Consider the following 10559-nt stretch of genomic DNA (forward strand, 5'->3'; position numbering starts at 1 on the left):
GAAAGTATGGACATTCTGTCTGGGAGACGCTGTAAGACCTGCCATAAAGCACCCTCAAAGTCATAGCTAAAGATTTACAGTTATTTAACATCCTCCTCTTCCCCTAAATCACAGTGATAAGAGAATTAAGTGATGGCTATAGGTTCTTTGTCCTTACTCTATTGATTTTCTTCGCCCCTCAGAAGGATCCTGAACATTATAATTATTGAGTCCTGCAGTTTAATGTAGGTTTACAGAGTAGGAGAGGCGCCCTCAGTTCGATTCTAACACAGTTAAAACAAAAGACACCCGTTTTTCAATTCGGTAATGGGCTTCCAATTATGCTTCATTTACCTTGTTTGGCCAGAAAATGTTTTATCTGAGGCCTCTGTGCTATAAACAGCTTCTTTGTGCAGTGACAAAACCTCAGTAACAGCTCTATTTATCTTAAATGCAGGTCTGCTTTTTCAGCAATTATTCAGCCATGTGGATACGAGGATTATTTGTAACCCAGATTGTTCATTAACATTAACTTGGTCGCTTTTTCAGTGCAGTGATATGTGATGTCACAAAAGCATTTCTGTTAAAGATAAAAATCAAGATCAGCTGATGTGTGCCGCTGGCCACCTCCAGATTATGAAAGCTTTATCCGCCCTATAAACCACTGGTCTGAAAATACAACATGATCCTTCTGCCAGTGTGTGCTTTCAGATGCTTTGTCACCAAATGTGGGGACTTTATTTTCCTGAAAAGTTCTTCTCTTTTTTTTAAGGTTGCTCATCAAATAAGCATTTGAGATCGTAGGCTATCAGTATACATCATCAATGGCTTGACTGATGCTGAAGAGAATTTAGTACATTTGGAGCTTTTGTTTATGAGCTGCGTGATCACATGCTGTATCTATAGATAACATTCATGTTATTTTGAGATTCTATGTGCTCTCCTACACCAAGTCTGAATTTATCTGCTTCATCTGAGAGCATAGACTTAACACAGAAGTCAATTCAGTGAATTTTATCCCATAGACTACAGTATAGGACCAGAAGTCTTTTTGCAACCACAGACTCAATACAGGTTTCAGGCACTTCCACACTGGCTTCAGTTTTAGAACTGCTAGGTCCATCTTTTGTACTGTCTTTGCAACAAATGCCTAATTTTAAGATCTCTGAGTGCCAGTGAACACCTCTGAATATACAGGATGACTTTTAAAGTACCAAAAACTACAGTTCCTTGAATAGCCACTTATAGCTTGGGCCGCTATGACTGGCAGGGGGCTGCTAATTCATCTGCTAAGACACAGTAAGGTATCAGCTGGCCAGTTTCCCCAGTATCTTATGTATTAAGTGTTAAACTAGCAAAAGTTAGCACTGTGAGAATGAATTACCCATGCATCTTGCTAACAAACAAGCTAACAAGTGCTAGCATTAGCTGACTGGGCCTCTGTTTTTTCCAGAAATGGTCCCATTCAAGTGGGTGTCATGAAAATGCAAAACTCAAGGCTTAAAAACAAAACAAGATGCAACAAAAGTTTTTTTTAATTGTTTTTGTTCTTTAATAATGTTTTTTGTTTAATACATAAATGGTAGTAATGTTATCCACCACATCATAATACCTACACTGATATATATAACCATTACAAAATAATCCATTCTTTGGTTTCCTGATCTGCCAGCCCAATGAAAACAGCTTAACTAATTTATATTTATGTTTCTATTTTTTTATTGGTCAGAGACCATCTACAAAAACCTTTAATCTCCTTAGAGAAGAGGCCCGTTGTACTCGATATAGCTGCTAGCTCATTTTCATCCACACTCTCTGGGCATTTCTACATGAAAACAGACCAAATAACCAAGTTTAACACTAAAATGGGTGACTGTAATAATGTAAGAACTGTATTAAACTCAATGCTGGGATTTTGCTGGTTCTGTTCATTGTTAATGTTCTGAATTATGACATTTCTAACAGAGGGTTTTGTTTCTCTCTGATAAACTGACAGCTGGCTTAGAATCAAACCGTCGGCATGTAAAATTAACAGCTACAATTAATAGCAGATAAAGAGCTGGTGAAGACTCAAATATGGTTAAAAAGGTGAATCCAGGCCTTAGAGAAATATGACTTTAGAAGATGAGATTTGCAAACCTTAGTATACTCAGATGCTACTCAAAGTGGTACAGAACATCACACTTATTTTGCCTTAATATAGTCATACTATTCTGCAAAATAACAGTATGACTATAAAAAGCTTTCATTTACAATAATTTGAGTGTTTGCAGAGGTGATTCAGATTATTTTTAAATGTGCAAGTACTGTAGGAAGGTATAAACTGATGCATATTCTCCTTCTCTATTCCTACTTCCTCTATTCCTTCCCTTTAAACGTAAAAAAGATACCGAAACACAAAATGCACACACACACTCACACACACCCCTTAGGCGCCACAGAGGGCCACAGCCCCACTTACCACTGCCTGACAGTTGGCTTCTTAACAAAGACGCGGGGAATGTAATTAAATCATTTACCTTTGATACCCAGCCAGCATTGTAATTAATTAATTCACCCTGGGAGTGCAGGAATTACATCCACCGAGAGACATGAGTGGAAGAAAAAAAGTTGTTCTACATACTTTGGGGATAAAACCTGACACTGTGCCCTGCCTTTCTCTCTCCCTCATCAACCATCATCATGGCTACAGCAGTGTCCTCAGAGACGGGGAGTAAAGAAGTTAAGTGCTTCACTAGTTGAAATAATGACCCTGTGCTGATATTTAGGCCTCATCAGCCAGAGTGCCTGAGGCCAGATCAGACTGTTGAAGGAGGACTGGCCTTGCTTACACATCCCTCTCATTTGGTCTGACCTTTGCAGCAGCTGTGATATGGGAAGGTGATTGCTGTCAACATCATCAGTGTCACACAGCTCCAGAAATAGCCTCGGTGGTGATCAGCAGCAGCACCTTTGGGGGAACATGGCATAATGAATTCTTGTAGTGATATAGGTTATGATATAAAATTCTAACATAATGTCAAACAATAGTGATGTTGCCCTTATAGGCCCCTAAATTGATTTAAACTGTCACTGTTGTTTTCTATTTAGAAAATGTTTGAAGGGTATGTAAGTAGAGCGTACTCGGTATGAATATATCTGGTTTTTGTTTTTGCTTTTTTTTTGGTACTTTGCACTGTCTGTTAGTTCTTTGCCTTGGGTGTGTGTTTTTTCCTGAAATGATTATCACATTTTTGCATTGGATCTGAGTCAGACCTCTGTAGCACTTTGCAAGATGCTCAGAAGGCAGCCCTAAGCAAATTCTTCAATGTCATCCTTCTGCCTTTCCAAGAACATCAAGCATTTGAATCAATGGGCTTTCATCAGCTATCTAATTTTTTACCCCTCCATATCACTTAGCTACTGCACTGCCAGTCAAGTAGAAGACATACAGCAGTGTTGTTTTCTTTTTTCCTTCGTTGGTAAATTACTGCCACAGCAAAGTTAAAAGCATCCGAAAACCACTTCTGTAAATTATTGTCAATAAATGGCCATGAATCATACAGATCTGCGAGACGTTTGATTTATAATTTTGAGCTGACTGCGTGGAGATATATTGCACTGAGACCTGCTGGGTGGATTTGGTAGGCTCTGTGGGCACATTCATCATTCTATACTGAAGCCATTTTTAATGTGTACCACTATTAGGGCTTGTACTGTTCTATCTGTAATATGCTGTCCTGGGGTCCGAGTGTCAGTGTTTTAGTGGGTTTTGTTGTCTATGGTGTCTTTTTTATTTATTTATTTTGCACACATCAAATCTCTCAGGGTTGTGTACATTCTTTTCCTGTTGTTTCTTGTGAACTGAAATTATTGCTGTTATTATCGCTATTTGAGACAGGGTATAAATATACATAACAACATTAATATTATTGCCTGTTTTAATATAATTATAAACACCTCTGGGGATATACACTCACTGAGCATTTTATTAACTCCAGGTTGGACCTCTTTTGCCTTCAGAACTGTCTTAATTGTTCATGGCATAGATTCAGCAAGGTGCTGGAAACATTAAAAAAGATTTTGGTCCATGTTGACATGACAGTGTCACACATGTGCCACCTGTCATCTGAGAAGCTTCTTCAGTTCTAAGAGCAACTGGTGGAGAGTCCCAGATTTTAAGCCCTATGGGAGTGTTCCCAAGAGGGTCATGGACCCTCTATTGATCCTCTACCTAATCACACGAGTCAAGGTGTGAAAACGGATGTGGGTCACAATCAGCCAAGGTTTCGGGTGAACCCACTGTGAAACCTAGCCCCACCCTGTCATGTGATTTACTGAGGTCAAATGGCCCAGGATGTAAGTGGGCATTATGGCGTCTGGGAAGGGATCTCAAAAGAGAGAGAACGAAGGGTTCTTAAAGGAGAGATCCCTGATCCCTTAAAATCTGGGACTATCTACCAATTGCTCTTAGAACTGAAGAAGCTTCTTGGATGACAGGTGAAACATCTTCAAGGAAACTTATAGTGTCACACAGTTGTTGCAGATTTGTCAGTTGCACATCCATGATGCGAATTTCCAGTTCCACTTCTTAAAGGCGTTCTATTAGATTTTTATCTGGTGACTGTGGAGGACGTGAGTAAAGTGAACTGATTGTAATGTTCAAGAAACCAGTCTGAGATCATTAGATCTTTGTGATAGGATGTGTTATCTTATTGGAAGGTGCCATCACAAGCTGGATACGCTGTGGTCATAAAGGGTCGGCAAAATCGTGAGCAACAATACTCAAGAATACTCAAGGCTGTGGTGTGCTGTATTTGGACTGTAAATCAATTTTTCCAATTTTTATTTCATTCAAGTTCAACTTGATCTGATCTGTCCATAGATTAGCTTTTCTCCAAACTGTGCAGGCTCCTGTAGATGGTTTCTGGGAAAGTTTGATCTTGCCTTCCTGCTTTTGAATGTAACCATTGGTTTGCCCTTTGTTGCAAAAGTATTTACATTCATGAAAGCATCTCTTGATTGTTGACTTGGACACTGATTTTTGTTTTGGCCATTCCTAAAGTTTTGTCTATCTTTCTGATGAGGTTGGTTGATTGAGGTTTTCTAGCCTAATGATGACCTGATAAACTTGAATCAGCATCTCTCTGGACCTCATATTAAGAATTGAAATGGTAAGTTATCAAAGTTCAACATCTGTAATAAATTATTTTTCAGTTTAATTTCTGGAAAAAGAGGGAACAGACTACATGAAGCTGTTTTTCAGTTAATTGTTAAATTGCTTTTGGGCATCTGAAAATCAGGAACTTGGTATGCAAATAGTTGCGATTCCTAAATAGTTATTGAATTAAAGCTAAAAGTCTTCACTTTGATCACATCTGGATAAAATTACAAATATTGTGTCATTGTCCTAATACTTTCATTACTGCAAAGCTCACTTCTGATGCTCCCAAGTCATTATAGGTCAATAAGAGTACTTATTGTGGGCAGTTTACATATGTGCACTAACAGTGTAAGATCCACTGTGTATTGACACTTTCCTCACATCAGCAACTTATTCATTAGTAACTATTTGAATGTTTTCAAGCATTTGAGATGATTGACTGATTGAGATGATCAGTGTTATACACTCCATCTGTGAGCGATTAAATGTATTGATTTCCACAACATATCATTTGTTGATAAAATTAGATATTGAAAAACTAATGTTCTTGTAAATGACCGCAGCGAACAAAAATATAGTATTTTCCTATGACATTTAATATTAGTGTGTAGTAGTGTAAAATAGATATATTCAAGGAAAGTTCAAGTACCTGTGGGCAGTGCTTGACCAACCATTAAGTAAAGCAACAATCTTTAATTCTAACCACTCATGAATAATTAGTGCTAATCATGTCACACCCTCCATATCATCAATCAGCTTCAGAATTCAACAGAACATGCTGTTTTAAGATCTCTGGCTTTATATTTATTAATTTGCTTGCTGCAATAGCTATAAACATTTATCTCTTCGAAAAGCTCAACCTACAGGTCAATATATTAGATATATCAAATGATAAAGACTGAGTGCTTTCATGTCCTGAGGCCGAGGGCAGTCATGTGGTTACAATGTTTACATCCCTCCGAGATCTAAAGAGTATTTACCCAAAACCATATGCTTCCTTCATAATGGTTAGTGATATTTGTATGAATTAACGAGGGAGAAATGGGGCTGGCGTTAACCTCTGGGTATTACTTAGATGTTAACACCCCTCTCCCTGAACCTCAGCTCTCCCTCTTCCTCCCCTTGTCCCTGCTCCCCCTATCTAACTCTCTCCATCTTCTCATCCCCCACCTCCATGCCTCTCCTTCCTTGGGGTCCAGTGGAAGTGATTTATCTTAGCGTGAAAAGACTTGTGATGACGCTGAGACAGGAGGCCTCAGGCTCTTGGCATTGAATGCGTCGATGGCGTTTGCATGAAGTTCACGGCCCCGGAGCCATGATAAATGTCAAGTGCAACAAACGTCCTGTAAATAAGATAGAGCACTGCCAAAGCCACAGTCTACTTATTGGTTGCCCAAGCAGAAGGCAGTGCCTGTGCACTTGTGTGTGTGTGTGTGTGTCGATGGCTAAGCCCAACTTTATCCTCTCTCAGAATAAAAAGCAACAAATCTTGGATTTCATAGACACAGTCTATACTCTCACAGCAGTTATGAGCCTTCCTCTGCTCAGGTTTTATTTGACAGCTATGTAAAAATGTTGAAGGTGAAGACTGTTATAAATGTGTCATTAAAAGACTGTGTCCTGCACACTGTTCAACACAAAATCTGCCTTGCTTCAGTGTACATCCACAGGACAGCGTTATATTGTATAACATACGACAGAGAACTGCTGTTTTCTCCTTTTTTTAGGGCTAGCCAGTGGTTACTTAAAGTCTAAATTTCTTCCCTTTGACACTTTATTTTTGAAAACAATATGATTCTTTCCATAAGACGTTTTTATACAAGCACCTCTAAATATAGGTCATTCTCAGTGCTGCCATCCAATGGATCCAAATTGGATTAAATGTATCTGAGCACATGAGAAAAATAGAGGATATAAATAAAGAAGACTATGAGAATTCCAATTCAGAGCATAGTGTAAATACAAGAGGATCTGCTTCAATATAGTAAAGGAAACAGATACTTCTGTAACCTTTCTGCACAAACAGTTGTAGCCTTAGACCTCAGACACATGCTGGCCTTGGCTAACACATACTATGGTTGTTCCTTTATTAGCAACACACTCGGATTACATTCATGTGTATAAGTGGCACACCTATAAATTATAAAGCTGTGGCACAGAAAATATTTAAAAATTGTTCTTTAAAAGACGACACCAACCACAGATAGAGGCTGCCTCCTGTTTTCTTCTACTGAAATGACAAGGTGCTTTTATTTAATTCTGGAATGTCGTTTAAGGACTTGGCGAAGTCATGGCAGGATTCAACCGCACACTTCAAAGTATCATTTTATTTGATCAACCTCTCCTACTTCAGGAATGTCCCTGCTGGTTGAAAACGGGGGGAACAGAGCAGCAACAGGGCTTCATGTTATTAGAGTTATCTGGGGAAGTACAGTCCTGCATATATCACCTCCGCTGGTGTCATCCCCAGTTGATAAACTGCATTTCCTGTCAGTGGAGGACGCTGAAGGTTACAGCTGAGATTAAAAAGAACAAAACAACCTCCCCCTGGTGAAGCGGTGACACATCCTACCTGCAGGAATGTTCCTAATCATTTTGATAATTTGAAATGTATGAAACTTTGATGAATCCTCCAGTGGTTCCTAAATGTGAGTATGATGACATCTCTTAACATGTTATAGACTTTCCACACGAGAGAGATCATCCAGGCACGGGGATATGCATGCCTTGACTTAAAACATGCAACATTATGCAAACATTTGCCTACATGCACTCAGCTGATTAAACAAGCACATAAATTACTGCTCCCTGTCATTTTTTTTTTTTTTGATATAACGGCACTGGGTTGTCCCTCCCTTTATTGAAATGACTCACAAACAACACCAGCAGCACTCAGAGTTGGTTCTACCCAAGGAGCGTGGCCTGTTGTATATCCAACCCAGCAGTGACCATAAGCTGCGTTTGTTCACCAGCTCCAGACACACTGAGGCAATTTATGAGCCTCTGGCTGCAAGCTGATTAGAGCAGTGCTTGTAAAATGTATTTTGGCATGTATGCAGGGTTTTACTGGAGCTCTCCCTGTCACACATTAGCCATACATCAGCACTAAAAGTGAGGGGCGAAACAAGAGCAGCAGAGGGGGGTGGTGTCAGTGTCGAGAGAGGGCATTGTTTAATCCTCAAGAGCCTCCATTTTGGAAATGTTTTTCATCAAATTGTCAACGCCTCATTTTTTTTCACCATAAACGTTAGATGAAGTTCAGTAAATATTAACTACCTTTACTATTCTTCATGGTTAGTCTTAAATATTGTCGCGTGTAGATGCTCTAAAATGAGTCACTTAAAATGTCCCAGATTCCTTGATAGCCCTGCACAAAATCATATTTTTCAAACAAATTCCATTTTAAAATTGCCTCTTTTGCTCAGGTAACCTGCAGCACTCGATTGTCAGCCACACAGCAGTATATGCAGCCAATCCTTGGCCTGTGTCCAAAACATGTCACAGCTTTTCAGGAAGTATCCATGAGCTCTGCTACCTGTCACCCAACTTCCAGCATGATTTGTGATAGCACCATCTGACTAGCGCAATTGCATTTACAAGCACCAGAAGGACCAGCCTGTCAGGTTTTGCTGATACCATGCGAGATCTTTATTAAACTGCAATTATAAGACGACAAATCCTCTCTTTGTTTCACCTTGTGCACTGTGTTTGGACACGTGCCACCGTTAAACGAACTCAGGGTGAGTCATTTCTCCACAACGGGGCCTCTAACATCTCATCCTCCATATTGACAATAAGCTGTGACAAATAGGAATTAAGTACGCACAATGAGAACAATAAATTTATTCTTGACAAATCCAGCAACACAGTCGTTTTGTGCGCTATACATCTTCATCTGTGAGACTTTTATATCATGCCACATTCACACACCAGTTGGATAAACTTGATCTCCGCAAGTAAGTTAGCACTGCAGACATTTTAGCTAGGTGTGTTTAATTTAGGTGAAATCAACTCTGTTATAAATGCTCTGCTATTATTGGATGCCTTAATGGGAACAGCAATTATTAGCAATATCTGTGCTTCTCCTACAAGGGAGTCAATACGTTTACTGTGAAAATTCTAAGCTAATCAACAATGAGTAAAAATAAACGGGCATTTGCTACCTAATTTTTCATGATCGTAGCCAGCAGATCAGTCCATTACAGTAAACACTGCAAACAATAGAAATATTCAGTGGTTTGACAGTTCTGTACAATCTTGAGACTTACCATTTTTCTACATAAAAATAAATGAATTAGATTATATTAAAGTGGGATTGACATAGACACACAAGGCAATGGTGTGTCCTTTTAGACAGACATGACTTTGTGTGGGTGATACCAGATCAAGTGCTGCAAATATAAATTATGGCTCTGCAGATCTTGCAAGGACTTAGGTTGCAGGCAAGTGAAACTGAAGACCAAATCTGTAAATATTTCTTGCAAACTTTACTTTAAAGAAGCTAGTAACCTTGCTGGCTTTCAAATAATTAATATCTTGTTTAAAGTTTCAATATACCCCACGTATTAGTACCGGATCTATCTCCTTGATTCGGTTTTTAAATATGAATTCAAGTCAATACACGTATAAAAATTGATTTGTTTTAAAAACACATCAGCCGAGGTAAATACCCGTGAAACGCTGCATACAAGCATGAGTAGGGCAAACGTGCAAAGTAGAAGTTCTGAGGCATTTTCTGAGAATCCATTCAACTTCAAGCTAAACATGAAAGTGTTCATTAACAAAATTGTGCAGCAAGTCCACTAGCAAGCAATTAAACAATTACTCTGACCAAACGGCCTTGGTGCATTAGCATTATTTATGACTCTTGTGTAAAAATAAATTGAGGTGAGTAGGAAATGAAGTCCTCTTTAGGGTGTCATTCAAGTCATGCTGACAAGCAGTAATTCTCAAATGCCAAAAAACAATGTGGTCTGCATATGATAATGCTTCCGGTGGATAAAATATGCCTGATACTTGGCATGTGTGCGGACTGAGGCAATCACATATGCAGAGAAGCAGCAAGCACTCCGGAAGGATCAATAAAGTGCATAGGATTTGGGGATTTACGATGACATCCTATCGATCAATTAGGGGCCGACTGTTTGAGGCACTCAGAGATGCCAATGTGTATTAAAACTAAATCAGAGGTTAGACAGAATTACTGTATAACCAAAGATAAACTACCGCATTTCACTTTGAGTTATTGTCACACCTTTTCAGAGGCCAGTAGGCAAGTGTAGGCAAATACAACCTGAGTGTGATTCAGCACTGTCTGCTAATGAAGAAAGTAATCTGAACTCATCTCTTATTTAAACGTCAAACATTGCAGTTAAAGTGCTATAAGAGGCTTATGGTGCATAACATACATGCTTTGATTTTTGCTTGGCAAGACTTT

The sequence above is a fragment of the Oreochromis niloticus genome, linkage group LG13, assembly GCF_001858045.2.
Source record: "Oreochromis niloticus isolate F11D_XX linkage group LG13, O_niloticus_UMD_NMBU, whole genome shotgun sequence".
Classification (NCBI taxonomy): Eukaryota; Metazoa; Chordata; class Actinopteri; order Cichliformes; family Cichlidae; genus Oreochromis; species Oreochromis niloticus.